The following is an 18936-nucleotide window of genomic DNA, read 5'->3' as shown; positions in this document are numbered from 1 at the left end:
GGTGGAAAATTCAGTGAGTTAGCTGCAGGGAAAGAGCAGAGGGAACTCCTTTAACTGAAAATAAACAAGAAAGACAAGAAAGTATAACTAGGATTACAAGGATCCACAATGGGAGCATCAAAGAACTTCCTTTCAAGTTTTGTCCTGTATACACAACCGATGTGAAACCTTTAAAAATATCTGTGTAGCAGATGCTGCTCAAGGAATCTTTTATTTAGGGAAAGGGATCTGGAATGTAATTCTACTTACATCAGACTTTAGTCACTATCAGAATAAACCAATGATAAAGTATTTTATAGTCTCTGTTTCTATACAGTATATTTTAATTTAAGTTGATTTTAGAAGGTTCAAACAAGCAGAGTTATTTCTGTCATGAGAATGTTGGATATGGTTCCATGAATGAAGGTTTAATTGAGAGCATGTTTTTCCCCTCTAATTCACAACATTTCCTATTTGCTTCACAAGTAGAAGTCAGCTTATATTTTAATTTACTGAAGTAAAACATGTCTAGACATAGAAAGATTGTAAGGAAAGGAAGACAAATAAAGCAGATAAACACATGCTCTGTAATGGATGGTGTTCAATCAGATTTTTTTTCTTTTATTTTTAGATGGAAAAAGCAATGTTTGATAGTAGTCAGGAGTTTGGATGTTTTTAGTTCAAAGTTTTCTCACAATTAAAAGTATGAGTCACAGGCCAATGGATACATAATCAAAAGCTACAGGCAGTTTTCAAAAGAATAATTACGAATTATAAATGACCATGTAAAAAGTGATCCAAATTACTACTAAGAAAAATGAAAATTAAAAACAATTCTGAGGTTTCATATCACATTGTACAAATTGGCAAAGATGACAGAAAAATAGGAAGAATCAATGTTGTAGGAACTGTAAGAGGATAGCCATACTAAGATATCGTTAGCAGAGATGTGAATTGGTCCAACTGTCATATACATCAATTTGGAATTAGACAAGAAATATCATAACATTTTTCAGTGTTTGACTCAGCAATTCCACTATTGAATATATAACCAAAGGTCAAGAATAAACACAGTACAAAAGAGAATTATTTACCAAAATCTTCATAGTAGCACTTTTATGGCAACTAAGTATGCTACTTCACTAGGGAATGGCTGAAGAAACTGGTATATGGAAGTAATGGAATTTTATTGAATATTAAGGAATGCTGAGCATTAAGAATTCAGAGAAACACGGAAAAATTGGTTTTTACTTATACACTTAAATAACTAGAACCAAAAGAAAACTCTACATAACTTTTCCAATATTCTGAATGAAAAGATCGCTAAAAGGATGCCAAAATCTGAATAGTCTATATCTAAACAAGTATTTATTAAGTGCTTACTAGGTGACAGGCAATGGAGATAGAAAAAAAAAGGCAGGAATGTGATCTCTGGACTTAAAGAGCTCACATTTAATGGGAGATACAATATGTAAACAATTTTATATCTTCATATATACACAAAATATCTCTCTAGAAATCTATTTATATCTATATATGTATATATCATATACAAAAAAGATCTCTATGTCAAAAGAGATATAGGAGAGAAAGAGGGAGGAAGAGAGAGACAGACAGACAGAGAGAGACAGAGAGAGAAGATAAAGAGGAAGAGAGAGACACAGAAAGAAAGAGACACAGAGAGACAGAGAGAGAAGAGACAGAGGGAGGAATAGGGCAGGGGGAGGGAGAGTCAGAAGCATATCTCAGAGAGAAGGCATCACTTCTGAGGTTCAAGAGTTGATGTTGGAAAAAGTCTCTTGCAGAACTTGGACATCTTAGGATTTAGGAGAACCTGAGTGTTGAAGGAAGCCGGGGATTTTCTACTAGGCAGTGGTGAAGAGGGCACACATTCAAGGAATGGGCTACAAAAGGTGAAAAGGCATGAAGCTGAGAAATGGAGAGTTCTGGGCTGGGAAAAGAATTTATGCAAAGCACTTTGTAAAACTTTTAAGTGCTATATAAATGGTTGCTATTATTATTATTACTATCCAGAAGGCATGGAGGGATATAAAGTGTAAGAACACTGAAAGATAACAAGGAGTTTAGTTGTGAAGAGCTTTAAAAACCAAATAGAGGATTTTCCATTTGATCCTGGAGGTGATAGTGAATGACTGGAGTTTATTGAGAAGGTGTTGACATGGTCAGACTTGTGTGTGTGTGTGTATATGAAAATATCTTTGACATCTGGGGGGAGGATGAATTAGAGTGAAGGGAGGCCCAAGACAGGGAGACCAAGTAGAAGGCTATTGCAATAATCCAGGTGTGAGGTGATGAGGACCTGCCTCAGGGTGGTGGCAATGTCAGAGGAGAGAGGGAGATGTATTGAAACGCTTTTAAGGTAGGAATGACAAGGCTCAGCCACAGACTGGAGAGAGAGGAAAGAAAGAATTAGTCTGTAATAGGCCCATGGAGAATGGATGTCACATGTGTCTCTGCATGGAAGGATAAGTAGGGAGCTACTAAGGCAGAATGCTGTAGAAAGTATTAACATGGTCATTTGCTTCAAATGTTTAACTTTCTCTTTGTTGCAAGGGAAGATTTAGTTTAGAATCAGCGAAAGGGGAATTATTTCTAGAAGTGACTTGCAAAAGCAAAAGAAAGCAAAATGAGAACTATATGTATACATATATTCTCTACTGCAAGTAAAAGTATTGCTCAATCATCTATTCAACTTCTTCAAGAAATATATCCAGAATGCAGACCAACATAGACAGTGGTATAGTTAAGCATTGAAAATTCACATCACTTAGTAAAATTCTTTTTACTTTAAGATCCTTTAAATCATTTTTGTCTCTTTTTTCATGGGTCTCAGAGAACTAATTGAAATTAGATGTGAAACACCATGGATTAATAATTCTGCAGTGTCCCACACCCCTCCCCCCAAATGTGGCAATTACTTTGATTGAAGATTCTTTTTGTAATTGTTTTATAGCTTCAGGCCATGTTCTACCCCTAGTGCTCTGTTATTCCCCAGGCTCTCAAGCTAACATGTTCCCTTATTTTTAAGGTCCTGGAAGATGGGTCTAAGCACAATTGGATGTAAAAGAGGCTACATAAATTATTTTAGGTTCACTTTCTATTTTTGAATGATTTCCTCCTTATGTCCTCTAGTGAAGCTAATAAAAATCTGATTGAAAAATGTATGATATTACTAATTCTTATGATATTACTAACAAGTAAGACATAAAATTTCTGAGGAGGAAGAATGACAGTAAAAGAGAGAGAAAAATAGATGTGTGAACTCTCCTTGAATCCTCTCTTATGCTTTGTGCATTTACAGTAATTTCATACAGAAGGGATAAGCCAGTAGGTTCATTCTGGGAATGGAAGAATTAGATGAATAATATTGAGAAAGTCTGGTGTTTTAAGTTATTTATAAAAGTTACTCTCAGGCCTAAATTTGGGAACATGGGGTTAATGAGTCAGACTCCTTCTCTGGCAACTAGATGACTAATCTCTCACATTCTCCTAGTTAGTGGTTGTGTTTATTTACAAATTAGAGGTTACCCTGTTAATTCCTTGTTTACTTTTGGACATGTATCCAATAAAAGAGCCAGTGAGGCCAAACTATTAAACATAACACAGTTAGAAGGGCTCTCAAAAATCAGCTAGTCCATCTTTTTGCCTAATGGGGGCAATCACTTCCAGGACATAAATGCGTAAATAAACAAATGATGAAAAATAAGTTTTGTCCTTTTTATTTTAAAGTACTATGCTACATACTGTGGACACAAATAGAAGAGCCATCCAGTCCCTCATCTTGAGGAGGTCACATATTAGCAGGGAGAGCCAACATTTCTGCTTGAATGCTTCTTGTGACAGGGAGGTCTTTCCTGATTCCTTAATTTCTTAGTGATCCTCCCCACTGTGTATAGATTTTTGTATATATTCCAAATTTAAATATATTTGTGCTTGTTTTTATTCCCTATGTAGGATATAATCTCCTGGGTCTAAGATAGGGTGGGGAACCTGAGGCCTCAAGGAAGTTTGTATTCAGTCAAAGGGCTGCTCTTGAGGACCTAGAAGGTCACATGTGGACTCAAGGCCTGAGTCAATATACCTGGTCAGATATATCTCACATTTATATTTGTAAACCCTGATCCTAGCACATTGCAGCCACTTAATAAATGCTTGATGGTTTGATCCATTGATTGATTTCGAAGGTAGCCCAGTCTTTATTTTGTTGTTCTTTTACAGCTCTAATTGTTATAAATTCATATACCTGTTAGGATCTGTCATTACTTATTATGATGAATGGCGACCTATTGCACACCGGAATTGTTGACTCTTTGATCGCAACTTTGAAACTTTGTTCAGATAATTATGCTATTGATTTTTTTCTGCCCTCCAGTTGTTATTATGAAATTATCTATTGACTACAACCATTGCTACATAAATTGCCCACAAATTATTGGAATGAGAGACTACCTTCAATACATTGAACTCTACTGACCTTCAGAGTTCCTCTTTCATCACAATTTTTTTTTTGTCTTCAAGGTTCTGTATGCTATTTGTTCTGCTACCAGATGACACTAAGTATGTCTTCATGGATAATTGCAGACCATAAGTCTGATATGTGAGGAGCACTTTGTAGGTAAATATATCTGTCCTGATCCTTCTAGGCCTATTTTCAATCAACATTATATAAACGGGGATGAAACTCACACAGATGAATTTGCGTCTTCTTCATTTTCTTTCCACGCCATTATTTTGCCTGTGCTGGAAAGCAAGGTACATGATTTTGCTGCTTCCAGCTCATAGCTCCAAGCTATCTATATACCTTGTTCTTTGTATGTAGCATTGATTCCACTTTCACTCTTCCCCCCAGGTTCATTTCTTAACTCATTAGAATTATGTATGTTTTGTGTGCTTTCTTGGAGCTCCCTTTGATAGCTCTGCCTTATACTAAGTAGCAATCTACTGAAATAATAACACTACAAATGATGCAAATTTCTATAGCACTTCAATCTCCACAAAACACTGCACACATCATGACCTGTGAAATAACTAGTGAAAATATTACAGGAGTTTTTAGGGAAATATCTCTCTACTGTTTTATGAATAGTGAGTTTTAAGAATCTGATATTCTGTTGATTGGGAGTGAAAATAAAGAATTTAATTCTTTGCTAAATATTAAATACCTAAACACTATCAAATCTTTGTTGCAACAAGATTCCTATTTCCCAATGGACACTATTGAACACATTCCTCCTACCTTGCTTTGCCTCTTGCATCATTGTGATCCAGAAATTCTGGCATATGGATAGCCATTGGGTGATTTTCCACCTCACAGTTGGTTTATATGACCAAATTGAAGTGGTTGTGAAAACCAGATTTGTCCCACAACTAGTAAAACTTGTAGGATCTGGTCAATTGCCAGTGGCAGCTCCTTCCTTAAGAGCTGTAGGAAAAACCGCCACTGAGACAGATGAACAAACTCTAGTTGTCATAGACTTGAGAACACTTTCTGTCTTTCCTAACCTATTTATTCACCCGCAAACCAATATCCAGAAGGAAGTTGCTTGGACCATGACAAACATCATGGCTGACCGTCAGGACCAAGTACAGCTAGCTGTAAATCATAGACTTGTACCATACTTGGCTAGAATTTTGTCAAAGGAAGGCTTTAAGTCACAAAAAGAAGTTTCATGAGTTGTCACAAACAACTTGTGTATCTTGTTCAAAATGGCTTTCTGGAATTCTTAATCAAAGTTTTATCTGCAAAAATAGTAAAATGTCTTGATTACTCTGCATGCAATATCAAATATATTTGTTTTCTGGCTGCTAAAAAAGTAAATGAAAGTGAAAACTCTATGTATCGCGATTGAATAAAGTGGAAGACCAGATGGAACTGAAGTTCTCCAGGCCCATGAAAATGAAATGGCATATAAGGCTTCCTCAAGCTTAATTGGAAACTATTTCTCTGCAAAGGAAAATCAGATATGTTGTTCCAGGACCTACCCCTGATGACTATATCTTCTAGATTCAAGATGGCATACCTGGGACTTTTAAGTTTTAGATTTTAATTTTTGAATCTTATGTGATTTATCCTTGAAATATATTTGTCTTATTGTCTCTCCACTGAGTCATTTTTGAATTCTGACTCTTTAAATTTTTTTTAATTTAAATTTATGAAATAAAACAAGTGTTTCTATAACTGCAGAATAATAAAAGATGACTACACATGAAGCTGCAACTTTTATATGCAACTTGCTATTCCTTTTAAATCTACAATAAATTTGTCATGTAAATTTCTTTTTTTATATCTTTTTCTTCCCTTGCCCCATTCTAGAGATGACTACCATTAGAAACAAGCATGTGTGTGTGTGTGTGTGTGTGTGTAATCAATTTCCGTATACTTCTATTTATCATTTCTTTCTAGGGATGCAGATGACCTCTTCATTCATATGTCCTCTATTGTAAATTTGGGATTTATAATAGTCAAAATGACTTATTCACTCAAAGTTGTTCTCAAACTTTTAATGTAGGGTTTCTTGAATAGTTGAGTTGAGTATTACTTGAATACTTGAAAAGTATACTTGAAAAATTTGAACTGTGTATATATTATGTGAAACTTCTATCCTCAATAGAACTCTCATTTCTATGGCTAGCAAGCAACCAGGAGTACAAATAAACAGTAGTCTGAAGATATGAAGGATTTTAAGACTCTTGAATTAGATGATGCTGAGTCGAAGAGGGTCCTGTAGGATTTTCCTCAGTAAAGAGATCCTCCCTTGGTAAAAGTAGTAAAGAACAGAAAGAATATGTTCATTTGCACATACACTTGAAATATTAACAGACTGAGAAGTCTCTGAAATAAAGTTAAAATGTTCTTGTGTCAGAGCTTTGAGAAAAAACAATAAGTGTCAGTAGGATAAACTGTGCCATAATTCCCTGTCAACTAGAGTTCAAAGCTAGGAAGAAACTTAAACAATTATGAGAACCACATCAACTCTGGTGTTGAGAGTGGAGTTTCTGAACTCCTCCCCAGTTATTTCTGTAGTTTTGGCCTCTCCAACTGTAAAATCTAGAAGGGTCTAGCAGAAAGACACACCAAATTACATTTGGATCCAGATTCTGTTTCACTTGCAGAAGAAATTTCTGATGCTGAGTTCTGGTACTCAGCTGCCTTATTATTTGGAAGCCAAAGAACAAGGAGCAGCAAACAGATGAAATTATAGGGGGAAAAAGTGTTACAAAAGTTGAGAAGAAATATAATAAGTATAAGCCAGAACATGTAAACCAAAGTGAACATGTGGTTCCTTCCCAACAAGTAATCATCTCTGAATTCACGTTTGTAAATATCAAAGGTTTAGGCTGCTATTCCTTGGGGAAATAGACCCAACTAATGTAAAATAAAATTCAAGAATTTGGTGAAAAATCCTTAATGAAATGTTCAGAAGGAAAAATCCCCAGAAGTACAGACAAGACAAAGGAAATATGCCAACTCTATGCTTCTTAAAGAAATCACAGAAAAGTGTTCTGAAATAAAGAATTTAAACAAAGAGTCATACATATTGGAAGAGGGGAAAATGGGCTTTGAAGAACTTTAACTTCAGCAGACCAGCTGCAAATATCATTCACTTTTCAAAGGCAGTCAACATGAGGCAAAACAAAATAGAGTACCAAAAAACAGGAATTGAAAAAATAAGAAAATATTTAGTTCTTTAATGCCTGAGAAAGCAGCAGATTATGGAGCCCAGGGATGAGATAGAAATAGAGAAACTCACTCCAAGCTTCTCTTCCTTTTTCTGGTATGTTGCTTTCTTTCACAAACTCATCAAGGACCTAACTATAAGAGGCAGGTCTGTTAATGGGATTTTAAATTTCCATGCCAGTGAATACTAGGCTTCTTCACAAGCTCTGTGGTGGCCAGGCTTAACTATCTACGTAAATAATAAATAAATAAGGGCGGCTAGGTGGCACAGTGAATAGAGCACCAACTCTGGAATCAGGAGGACCTGAGTTCAAATCTGACCTCAGATACTTAACACTAGCTGCGTGACCTTGGGCAAGTCACTTAACCCCAATTGCCTAGCCTCCCCCCCTCCAAAAAAAAGCCCAAATAATAATGATAAATAAATATCATAAATAAACAAACAAAGAAATAGTACTTTTAAGGAGTTCTATGCAGGCACTTCATACATCACCAAGAACATAACTGCTTCATGGACAATACATTCATGGTGTAGGTTACAATGGACAAGAGTTTTTATGAATTTGGTGGTTTGAAAATTCCTCTAGCTCAATCCATAGTAACTTAGGATGTGGTACAGTGCAAACTGATCCAGTAACTCTGGGGTTACTGGGCAGCCCACCTCCGGAGTAAGCTTTTCTCCTCTCACAAACACACCATGGCCAAACAGTTCCTTCTTTGCTCATATGCACAAACTGAGAAGAGGGCATCTTATAAACACTGGATAATCTTGGGACCAAGCTTGGACAACCAAAAGGTACAGCACTCTTAATCTCAGAATGGTTTCTACTATAACATGTTCCAAAGCAAGGTGACTGATCTCAACACAAAACAGGAAGTTTTACCCTTTTTTGCTAAAAGGTTCACTTCTTGGAAATTAAACAGTGGATATAACTCTAGACCTGGAGTCAGGAAGACATGAGTTTAAATCTGGCCTCAGATATTTACAAGCTGTGTGACCCTAAGCAATTCACTTAATCTCACCCTTGCTCAGTTTCCTCAAATGTAAAATGGGAATCAGTATAGCACCTACCTTCCAGGGTTGTTGTGAGGATTAAATATGATAATATTGTAAAGCATTTAGTACAGGGCTTTTCTCATTAAGCAGCTAGCTGCTCAATAAATGCTCATTCCCTTCCCCTCCAAATTCTTTACAACTTTAAGAACCCTATTTTTTTTCTTATGATGATGAACGACTTTTTAAAATGGTGCTCATAGATATGAGAGCTTTGACAAAGCATATATATATGTATACATTATATATTCTTTACTTCATTTTCTTTCCTCCCTTAGGCTCTCTTTGGGAAAGACAGACCAGTAAGGTGATCAAATGCGGGAAATTGCATGAACACACTGGGAGCAAGAAAATACCAAGAAGTAAGAAAGGGAGACGAAAAGTAGGTTTACAAACTTTATCGAATTCATAATTTTACCTAGGGATGCTGTTTTTTTTTGTTTCCTTTTTCATGAACAGTAAAGGAGATTAAGTTTTTCAAATTTTGATGTACCCCTTTAAACATTACGCTTTGTTTATTGAAGACACATACAAGGCAACCAGTTAGATACTATAACAGGAGGAAACCAAAGAAACAGAATGTACTAGCTACCCTAAGCAAGCTTGTACTCTGGTATTTGGTTCTTCGCTATTTGTAAGACTGTTTCTTTTCTAAAAAAATATGCTAAATATCAATCTGAGACTCTAAAATTGATGGTTCTATCAGGTCTCTATCAAGAAGAGGATTCCTACTGGAAAGATCTTAATCTTTCAAAGAAAACTTATTGATTTGAACACTTCAATATAATTCTATAATGCTCTCAGGCAGCTAAGTGGCACAGTGAATAGAACACCAGCCCTGGAGTCAGGAGGACCTGAGTTAAAATCCAGCCTCAGACACTTAACACTTACTAGCTGTTTGACCTTGGGCAAGTCACTTAACCCCAATTGACCCTCCAAAAAGCAAAAAAAAAAAAAAGAATTTTATAATGTTCCTTGGTGAAAATTAAGATTCTAATTTATAACAAGGCCCTCATAGGTACATTGTCTTTGACTAGTATATCAGTTAAGAGATTACAGAGGTTATTTTTGCAATGTATACTTCGCAGAATAGCTTCAGCTTGAAATGTACTTCCAGAGCCCTAATAAGACCTCAGAGAGACTTTGTAAATTAGACAGTGTCCCAGAACATTCACACTCTCTGGTGCTGTCACTATTTGACCCTCAACTTCCTCTCTTCTCAGGTTCTGGGTTTTTAAATATAAAACAAACAAGACTTCATTTGAATTAGTCCATATGTGAGCTTTCAGGGTCATCTATTCCAGATCCATGATGATGGATGTCAAGCCTTCTTTCCACAATTCCCTTTGAGTTTTAACTTACACTCTTCCCTCATAGCAGTTACTCCCAATCATGTTCAACAGTGTCCAGGCTTAACAGCAGCTACCTCATGGAATCTATACCTGGATTCTTATACACCAACCTTTTTACCTACAGAAGTGAAATCACCAGTCAGATGGCTATGTTTAATGACTAAAATGTGGCATTCAGTTATTTTGAAACAGACCTGAGAATTAATTGGTAAAAGGGCCTCCAGGTGAGGAAAATCCCTCTCTCAAAGATAGATCAGCACCTTTCTACAACATAGAGTCCCAGAGAGTTGCTGTCTGGGGAAATAAGAGGTTAAGAGGCCTCCCCAGGGTCACACAGGCAGCATTTCAGAGGTAGGACTTGACCTCAGGTCTTCTTGACTTCAAGGTCATCTCAAGCCACTGTGCTATGCTGCTACTTGTGCCATTAATTAGTCAATAGAAAATGTTGCCTTTGGTTACCTACACTATCTGTCACAGTAAGGAGGATACAAGTCTTGAGATCAAAGATTTAGTGCTGAAAGGAACCTCAGAGGTCTTGTATTGCCTCTCTAATCTACATTTGCAAATACAGAGGATCTTTCTGTCTTGTATTCACTCTGAGTGGAGTGACATGTGGCAGAATGGCTTTAATCCCTTGAGGCAACATAATATAGTAGAAAGACTACTGGATTTGATATCAGAAGACATGGGATCTGGGCCTGATTCTACTGCTCAATGACTTTGGGTGTTCCCCTTCTCTTTTTTATGCTTCAGTTTTTTCATCTGCAAAATGGGGACAATATTATTCATATTACATACCTCACAAGGCCATGAAAATCAAATTAGCTAATCTCTTTGAAGTGACTTCTATCCATGAGTGTGCTATAAATATCTAAATTATTAGCAAGTTGATTTTTTTTTTTTTGGTGTGTGGGGATGAGAACCTGTGTAATGGATATTGAGTTAATTAGACTATAGGTACAATAGAGTTTTCACAGATGACAGAAGAAATAGCAAAAAGAAAGGAATTTACTGCCTCAGGTCAGAATAATAGATTGTTTTTCAATTATTTAGTAAGAAAGCAGCTCTAGTGACCCTGGGTAAGTTACTTAAATCCCTGTTTGCCTCAGTTTCCTACCTTGCAGTGTTGTTGTTAGGAACAAATGAACTAATAATGATAAAGCACTTAGCACAATGCCTGCTGCATATTAAGTGCCATATAAATGTTAGGAATCATCATCATCATTCTGTCCAGTGACTCATTTAGTAAGTAACATATAAACAACTATATGCAAACAAAACATATACAGGATAAGTTGTAGATAATCAATACAGGGAAGGAATTAACATTAAAGGTGATCAGAAAAGTCTTCTTGTAGAATATGAGCCTTTAGTTAGTATTTAAAGGAACCAGAAGTTGGAGAAGGGGCAGAGAAGTATATGCATGGATTATCCTCAATTCATAGAGTAACCAATGAAAATACCCAAAGTTGGGAGCTATGGTGTCTTGTCCAAAGAACAGGAAGAGGAGATGCTCCAAACTATATTTTCATTTTGTGAATGAGAAAACCTCTGCATGGTTCAGACTATACCTGTGATCAACACTTGATTAAACTCAAAGCATCTTAGAAATGTCTGTTTCTATAGTCATGACATGTGTAGGTATCAATCACCCAATTCTTTGTGCCAATCTTTATGGATGCTATCACAGAATTTGATGTTTTTCTGCTTCAGCCATGGTCTCCAATGTGTACCAGAGTAGTTAGTAAAGGCAGGTTAGTAAGGGTGCTGCCCAAAGCACCCTTCCATGATGAGAATTTTGTAGTAATTGGGGAGATCTTATATTCGATGGTATTCTTAGCTATGTAGAATCTAAAAGAGGTCAAGAAAATGAATATTATTGGGCTATAAGAAACGGGGAGCAGGCGGTCTTCATATTTACCTGAAGAGGCTTAAAAGAACTGATGCTGAGTGAGAAGAGTAGAACCAGGAGGAATTGGTACACAATTACAGACACAACGTATGTGTGATGACCAACTTTGATAGACTGGACTCTTCTCAACAATGCAGGGATATAAGTCAATCCCAAAAGACGCATGATGGAGAGAAAAACGTGCATCCAGAGAAAGAGCTAGAAAGACTAAATTTATATCCAGGTGGAAGCAAAATACCTGATCTTTTTTGTTCTCTTATTTGATTTTATGTCCTCTTTACCATTTTTCATTCCAGCTGGTATAATCCATCTTTATAACCTGACCATTGTATAATGTGAAAGTATTTACAGATCCTATAGTTTGATTATAAGACACCACGGGGGGGGGAGGGCAAGGAGGGGGACAAAATGTGAAATTCAAGGAATTGTGGAATTGAATCCTGTAAACTAAAAGGAAACAAACAAATTAATAAATTAAAAATTGAATTAAAAAAAAGAAAATGAGCTTGCTAAAGTGGAAAGAGGAATAAAATTCAGACAAGGAGTCATATTTGAATACCTATATCTAACACTAACCTAATATCTAACAATAACCATGGTAATGGTTAATCATTAGTCATTCTGAGTTTCAATTTTCTCATCTGTAAAATGGTGATGATTATTGAGATTGTCTACTGCACAGGGTTTTTTGACAAAAATGTTTCTAAAAGCACCAAATGCACTACAAATTGAAATTATTACTATAATATTTGTAATGGGAATGCAAATTTAAAGATCTTCCCTGCCCCTAGGCTAAAGTGCACCTGAAACATGGGGTGGGAGGCTTGTTTTTCAGTAAATACTTTTTGATTGGCCAGTGGGTCAATAAGGTTGTTACATTCTCTGAGCCAGGAGAAGGCTATATAAGCCCTGATGTGAGGCTTTGTTTTGGGGTTTCACTTTGAGAAGTGTTCCGTGTGTTTCTGTCTTGATAATTCTGTCTGTATGTTCTGAAGTTCGGGGTGCTGATCTTTTTCCCCTGAACTAGGTAAATGATATACATCTGACTGATTAAAGTAAGCTTGTTAACCTATTTTGAGTTGCTTTCCTTTATCAAAGCAGATCCAAGAACCTGTGTGAGCAGCCACCCTAGGGACGCCAGGGTGCTTGCTGCTACATATTATACATGGTAATGTAGAGAGTCAGTGTACCATAGTATATAGAGAGTTCAGGACAACTTGGGTTCAACTCTTGCTCTCTGACACAAAGCAACTGTATGACTACAAGCAAGTCATTTAACATCTCAGTGGTCTAGACAAATGCCTAAGACATTAAGGTGTAGACAAATTACTAACTGCACTGGTGGAGAGAGCTTCTACACCAGGAGTTCCCTAAATCGGAGAATTCACATAATTTCAGAGTGGGAAGGGAATTCAGCAGGCATCTAAGCCAACTCATGCTTACAATGCATCTTCTCTATCTGTTTACCCATCATCTGCTTGAAAACTAAGGGTGAGTCCATTTCACTTACAGAGAACCCTAATACTTAGAAAGTATCTCTTGCTATAAACCTGAAATTTGCTTCTTTAGAATTTCTACCCATTGCTTTTAATTTCACCCATTTTGCTAATTCTGCATCTTTCCCTGGACCCAACTAAATAAATCCTAAGAAGTATTTTGAGACCTAAGTTGACCTTTCCTTGTCCTTTCTGGGGACACAAGCTCAGCCCACAAGCAAACTTCTTGGTTACATAATGGGAGCAACCCAAGGATACTGCATCAAGGTGGACTGGCCACTGGGGAAGGAAGATTCATTCATTACAATGCTAATGCCCTCCCCCTAAGATTATCTCTAATTTATTTTATCTATATCTTATTCATGAATGTTTATATGTGTTCTCCCCCATTATACTGTGAGCTCTTTGACAACAGAGGCTGTTTTGTTTTGTTTTTGCTATTCTTTATACCAGCAGTTCTTCTTCTTCTTTTTTGGAGGGGGGGAAGGCAGGGCAATTGGGGTTAAACAACTTGTCCAAGGTCACATGGTTAGTAAGTGTTAAGTGTCTGAGGCTGGATTTTAACTCAAGTCCTTCTGACTCCAGGACCAGTGCTCTATTCACTGTGGCACCTAGCCACCCCCATGCCCCGGTTCTTAACACAGTAGTTGGCACGTAGGTGAGCTTAATAAATGCGTATTGACTTGACTTTCTCAGTAAACTTACAGGGAGAGATATCTTCTGTTCTGACTGTTTTCTTTCTCTTACCTGAAGGTATGGCTTGGAATTTCCTCTCATACTTCCTATGATTGAAGAAGAGGCACTTACCTCCCATTTTAAGTATAGTGGTGACTATTTGTACCTGGCCTTGAACATTTGTTCTGGCCAGGTGAGTCAAAGCCAGGATCTCAAGGTCATGACTACTTCTTTAGATTTGAGTTTCTTTCCCTGAATACAGATGATTGGATGTTTATCCTTTAATGGATATGCCTAGTTTTGAAGGCAGCCTGACAAGGTCAAGAAATTGAGAGTTCGGGGCAGCCAGGTAGCACAGCGAGTAAGAGCACCAGCCCCAGAGTAGGGATGACCTGGGATTGAATCCGGGCTCAGACACTTAGCACCCACCCAGAAACACCTGGCTGTGTAACCTTGAGCAAGTTACTTAATCCCAATTGCTTAGGGGTGGCCAGGTGGCACAGTGAGTAAGAGTACCTGCCCCAGAGTTGGGATAACCTAGGATCAAATCCTTGAGCAAGTTACTTAACCCCAATTGCTTAAAAAAAAATTGAGGGTTCTTGAGTCTCTCAGTCTAATGAAACTGAGAAAGAGGAATTTATCACAAATACACATTCTCAGAGAAGATAATCAGAGAAAAGAGGATGAATATAAGTCATGGCCTGCCTTGCCAAAGCATATGAACACTGAATGAATTAAACAGACAATGCAGTGCTGAAATGAATGGGAAATGGCCATTCAGCAGTCTTATAAAATGTTATATTGGTCATGTTTTAGTGTCACTCACCCATGACAGTATAATAGAATTATGGGCTACTGTGCCTTATTTTTAGTCTTTGTCAATATGTGCTTACAAATTTTTTGTGTTATGAGTCATCTGTTATATGTTATCTATGTTATATATATATATATATATATTTATATATATTTTTATTATTTACACATACATATTATCTATGTCACACATTGAATACCTATCTACTCCTTTCTGGCAAGACTGTAGAATCCAGTGAAAACTAAGCTTTAAGTAATTTTGCCTGAGGCTTGAGATGGGAGAAGATATAAAGATCCCTAAACAACAAGAGTCTGACCAGTCTCTTTAGAAATCAGGTAGAAATGAACGTGGCATTCATGTGCTCCTAGAGCTTTGAGATCCCTTCAAAGGAAACAGCATCCCCTTGTTCCTGGACCAACAGGATCTGTTGTTATATTCATGAATATATACATCATACATACATATTTGCATGTAGATAGGACTCTTGCTTCTTTAAATAGTTTTGGTCCTCAATCGCTAAAGAAACAAAACAGAAGGTGAGCAATGTCCAATAATTACCATAATTACCTGGTGTTGTGGAAACTGATTCTACTGCCCCATGTAAGACATAATTTTTTCCAGTTGTGTCTGACTCTTTGTGACCCCATTTGGGGTTTTCTTGGCAGAGATACTAGAGTGGTTTGCCATTTCCTTCTCCAGTTCATTTTACAGATGAGGAAACTGAAGCAAACTGGGTTAAGTGACTTGCCCAGGGTCACACAATTAATAAGTGTCTGAGGAAAGATTTGAACTCAAGAAGATGATTCTTCCTGACGTTAGCTCAGCACTCTTATCTACTGTGCTACTTAATTGCCCATTAGACACAATAACACTGTTTTATTGTTGGGGGTTCTTATCCTGCGACCTGTAAAGATCTTAGACTCCAAAGGGACTCAAGGATAGATATAGGAGAGTCCATACATGGATGGGAAAAAATATGAGAAAAGATCACCAGTAGGTTGCAGCAGACTGCCAAAGGCATCCATGACAAAAATATGGTTAAGAATCTCTCCTCTAACTTCATGATGATGACATAGAACAAATAATTAAATATGGTTTTAAATCATTGTTCCAAAGGTTGGCCTCTGATCTCATTTGACCACTTGTTCTCAAGGCTTATGAAGTTTAAAAACACTTCCTATGTGGTCAGAGACTATCTATCAGATTTATATTTATTGTAGAAGTCTCAAATAAATCTCATCTGTACTGTGTTAGCCAATAAATAATGTGAAACAGTGTTATAAAATCCTATTCTGAACTCAAAATATAAATTTACTAATACTATGACATTTTTGATAAATCTAGGGAAATAATTATTCCTCAATATTCTTGGAAAACTTCCATTCAAAATGTACTTAAATAATTAACAAGATCTAAAGAGTAAGATTTCAGGAAGCAGGGAAAACCTACTTGTCAAGTACAAAGCCAGGGACATTCATTTTATTGAAATTACTTGGGGCTTACCTCACAAAATTTGATACTGTCAATTAGATATTTGAAACTTCTTAGCTTCACTATGAAGCCCAAGGTAACTGCAAAATATCTGGTAGCCCTGGAGTTCCTTTGTAGGGGGGAAGGCAGGGAGATTTGGATTTGGGACCCAGAGCTCAGAGCTTTCCCTCACAGGTTCTCCTAGACTCCTATGCCCATCCAGTCCACATTAATCATCTACACCTCTATACTCTTAAAGCAAAGTTCAGATTATGAAGCTGTAACATTCAGAAAATTATCCAAGAGTATCCATTGCTTCCTGAATAAATTCCAAACTACTTAGCTACGTATTTGAGACCTTCCCCAAACTAGATCACTTTGCCACCTCATTTCCTGATATCTTCTTTCACATTCCAACTCATGTGGACTGCTTGTATTCTCTAAATATACACCACTCATTCCCGCCTCTTTACTTTTATATTTATCTTTTCTCATTCCTAGAATATATACTCCCTACCCCTCACCTAGTAAATCCCTATTTCTTCTTCAAGATCCGATTTCTTGAAAACTTCCCTGACTCCCATATATTGGAAGTATACTAGTATATTTCCCTTTCTCTGAAACTTTGTTTATACTTCTTGTGTATTTATCACACTTCATATTACATTTCTTTACAGAGCCTTTCAGCTGAGCTCATTGCCTGGGGAACCCGGACCCTATACCAGCATCACGCCAGGAAACTAAACTGCTCCATTTGAACTGTCTTAAAAAGGTCGTGAAGATCACTGGGCAAAAAGTAAGATACCAGATACTGAGGTCCTTTTTTAAGCCAAACTCAAAACATGTTTGCCTAAAAGACTTTTTTTATAGAGAACTCACACAAGTTAAGTGCTCACATGGAGATCAGAAGAAGAGATACAAGGACACTCTCAAGGTCTCTCTGAAGAACTTTGGAATCAATTGTTCTACATGGGAGACACTGGCACAGGACCACTCAGCATGGCATGCCCACATCAAAGAAGATGCTATGCTCTAACAGTGTTTCCTAGACTGTGGGTAGTGACTCCATGGGGTCATGAAAATTTTGGCAATAGCAAAAGGTTTCTGAAAGTGCAACAACCAAAAAGTAATTAAAAATCAAACACATAATGAACTTGGTTTCTGGCAGCATTTGCCTGTGTTTCATCATGCAACTTCATTGCAGCCTTGGTTGTGAACACAAAGCATGAGGATACTGCACATGCTCTCAGGCCACACAACACCAATGAACACTGTTGAAACATGAAAAGGAGTCATAAGTGAAAAAAGTTTAAGTAGCCCTGCTATAAGCAAAGCACAATTGCAGGAGCTCCAAAGAAACGTGAGATGTGCAGATTGAGAGACTTCTCCACTCCAAACGTTCCTGTGGAATACTTATGCCAGACCTATAGTGGAGCCTTCTAAGCTCAAATTAATCTGACCAGCCACAGTGAAACACACTGTACCTTTTTACACCGAGATATAATGATATCATTTTTGGTCCTCTTTGAGAATGAAGGATAACAACCAATTACATTTGTTTATAATTTGTGTTTTTTCTTTCCCCAACTAGACTATAAGCTTCCTGAAAGCAGAGAACATATACTGTTGTTAAAAATGAGAAACAGCATGATAAAAAGAACAATGGAAAAGGTTGGATGTGAATACTAGGTTTTTTTTACTTATTAACTGTCTTACCCTAGGCAAGTTCATTAACATTTTGGAGCCGCTACTTCTTCATACTTAAAAAAGAGAGAATTAGACTTGAATTTTCTTATGAAGATGTTTGTCAGGATAGCTGACTGCATTTTCATTGGTTATGTCTTCAACACTTCCAAGGGCTCTCCCACCTTGACTCCTCTTCCTGGCTTCCTGGCTTCTTTCATGACTCAGGACAAATCTCATTTGCTTCTAGAGGTCTTTCCCAATTTTCTCCATTTCTAAAGCCTTCCTATAAAGAAGACTTACAATGGTCTAATTATTTGCAAGTTATTTCTTTCATTAAAATGTTAGTTCTTTGAGGGCAGGGATTGTGTTTCTGACTTTCTTTGTATAACTGACACTTAGTACAAAGCCTAGAACATGCTAAGGCTTAATAAATACTTGTTGACTAATTGAGAAAATATTTTTAAATGCAAAGTAAATGTCAGCAATGATCAACCTGAGCTGCCTAGAAGGCTAATTTACACATAGTAGACTCAATATATCCAGGTCCAAACTAATGTAAATGATGTACCTTGTAAAGTTGGTCACATCAAATGAATTTGATATATTCAAAGAAATATTTACTTGTAAAATATGATAGTTGGTTCCAACTAAATGGATATATGTAATAAAGAAATGAGGTTTTTAGTGTTCATCAGTATAATATAATAGCAAAGGATAAGAAAAATAAATGACTAATTCTAACTTATTAAGAAGTAATATATAATTGGAAAAAAATAAAATATTATGTATTAATACAGAA

General features: G+C 36.7%; 1 long non-coding RNA gene and 1 pseudogene across 1 annotated transcript; both read left to right on the top strand.

The window, feature by feature from the left end:
* Window positions 1–4515: 4515 nt before the first annotated feature.
* On the top strand, window positions 4516–18495 carry LOC138170624 (uncharacterized). The gene is made up of 3 exons (XR_011170690.1): window positions 4516–4615; window positions 9011–9114; window positions 17129–18495. It is a non-coding gene; the product is annotated as an uncharacterized lncRNA (long non-coding RNA).
* LOC138169887 (importin subunit alpha-1 pseudogene) lies at window positions 5173–6004 on the top strand (annotated as a pseudogene).
* Window positions 18496–18936: the final 441 nt, after the last annotated feature.

The sequence above is a fragment of the Petaurus breviceps genome, unplaced genomic scaffold, assembly GCF_028583685.1.
Source record: "Petaurus breviceps papuanus isolate PSGF00001 unplaced genomic scaffold, PetGlider_PUasm1.0 38, whole genome shotgun sequence".
In the NCBI taxonomy this organism is placed as follows: Eukaryota; Metazoa; Chordata; class Mammalia; order Diprotodontia; family Petauridae; genus Petaurus; species Petaurus breviceps.
Note: the sequence above shows the minus strand (reverse complement) of the source record. Positions and strands in the feature narration are given on the sequence as shown.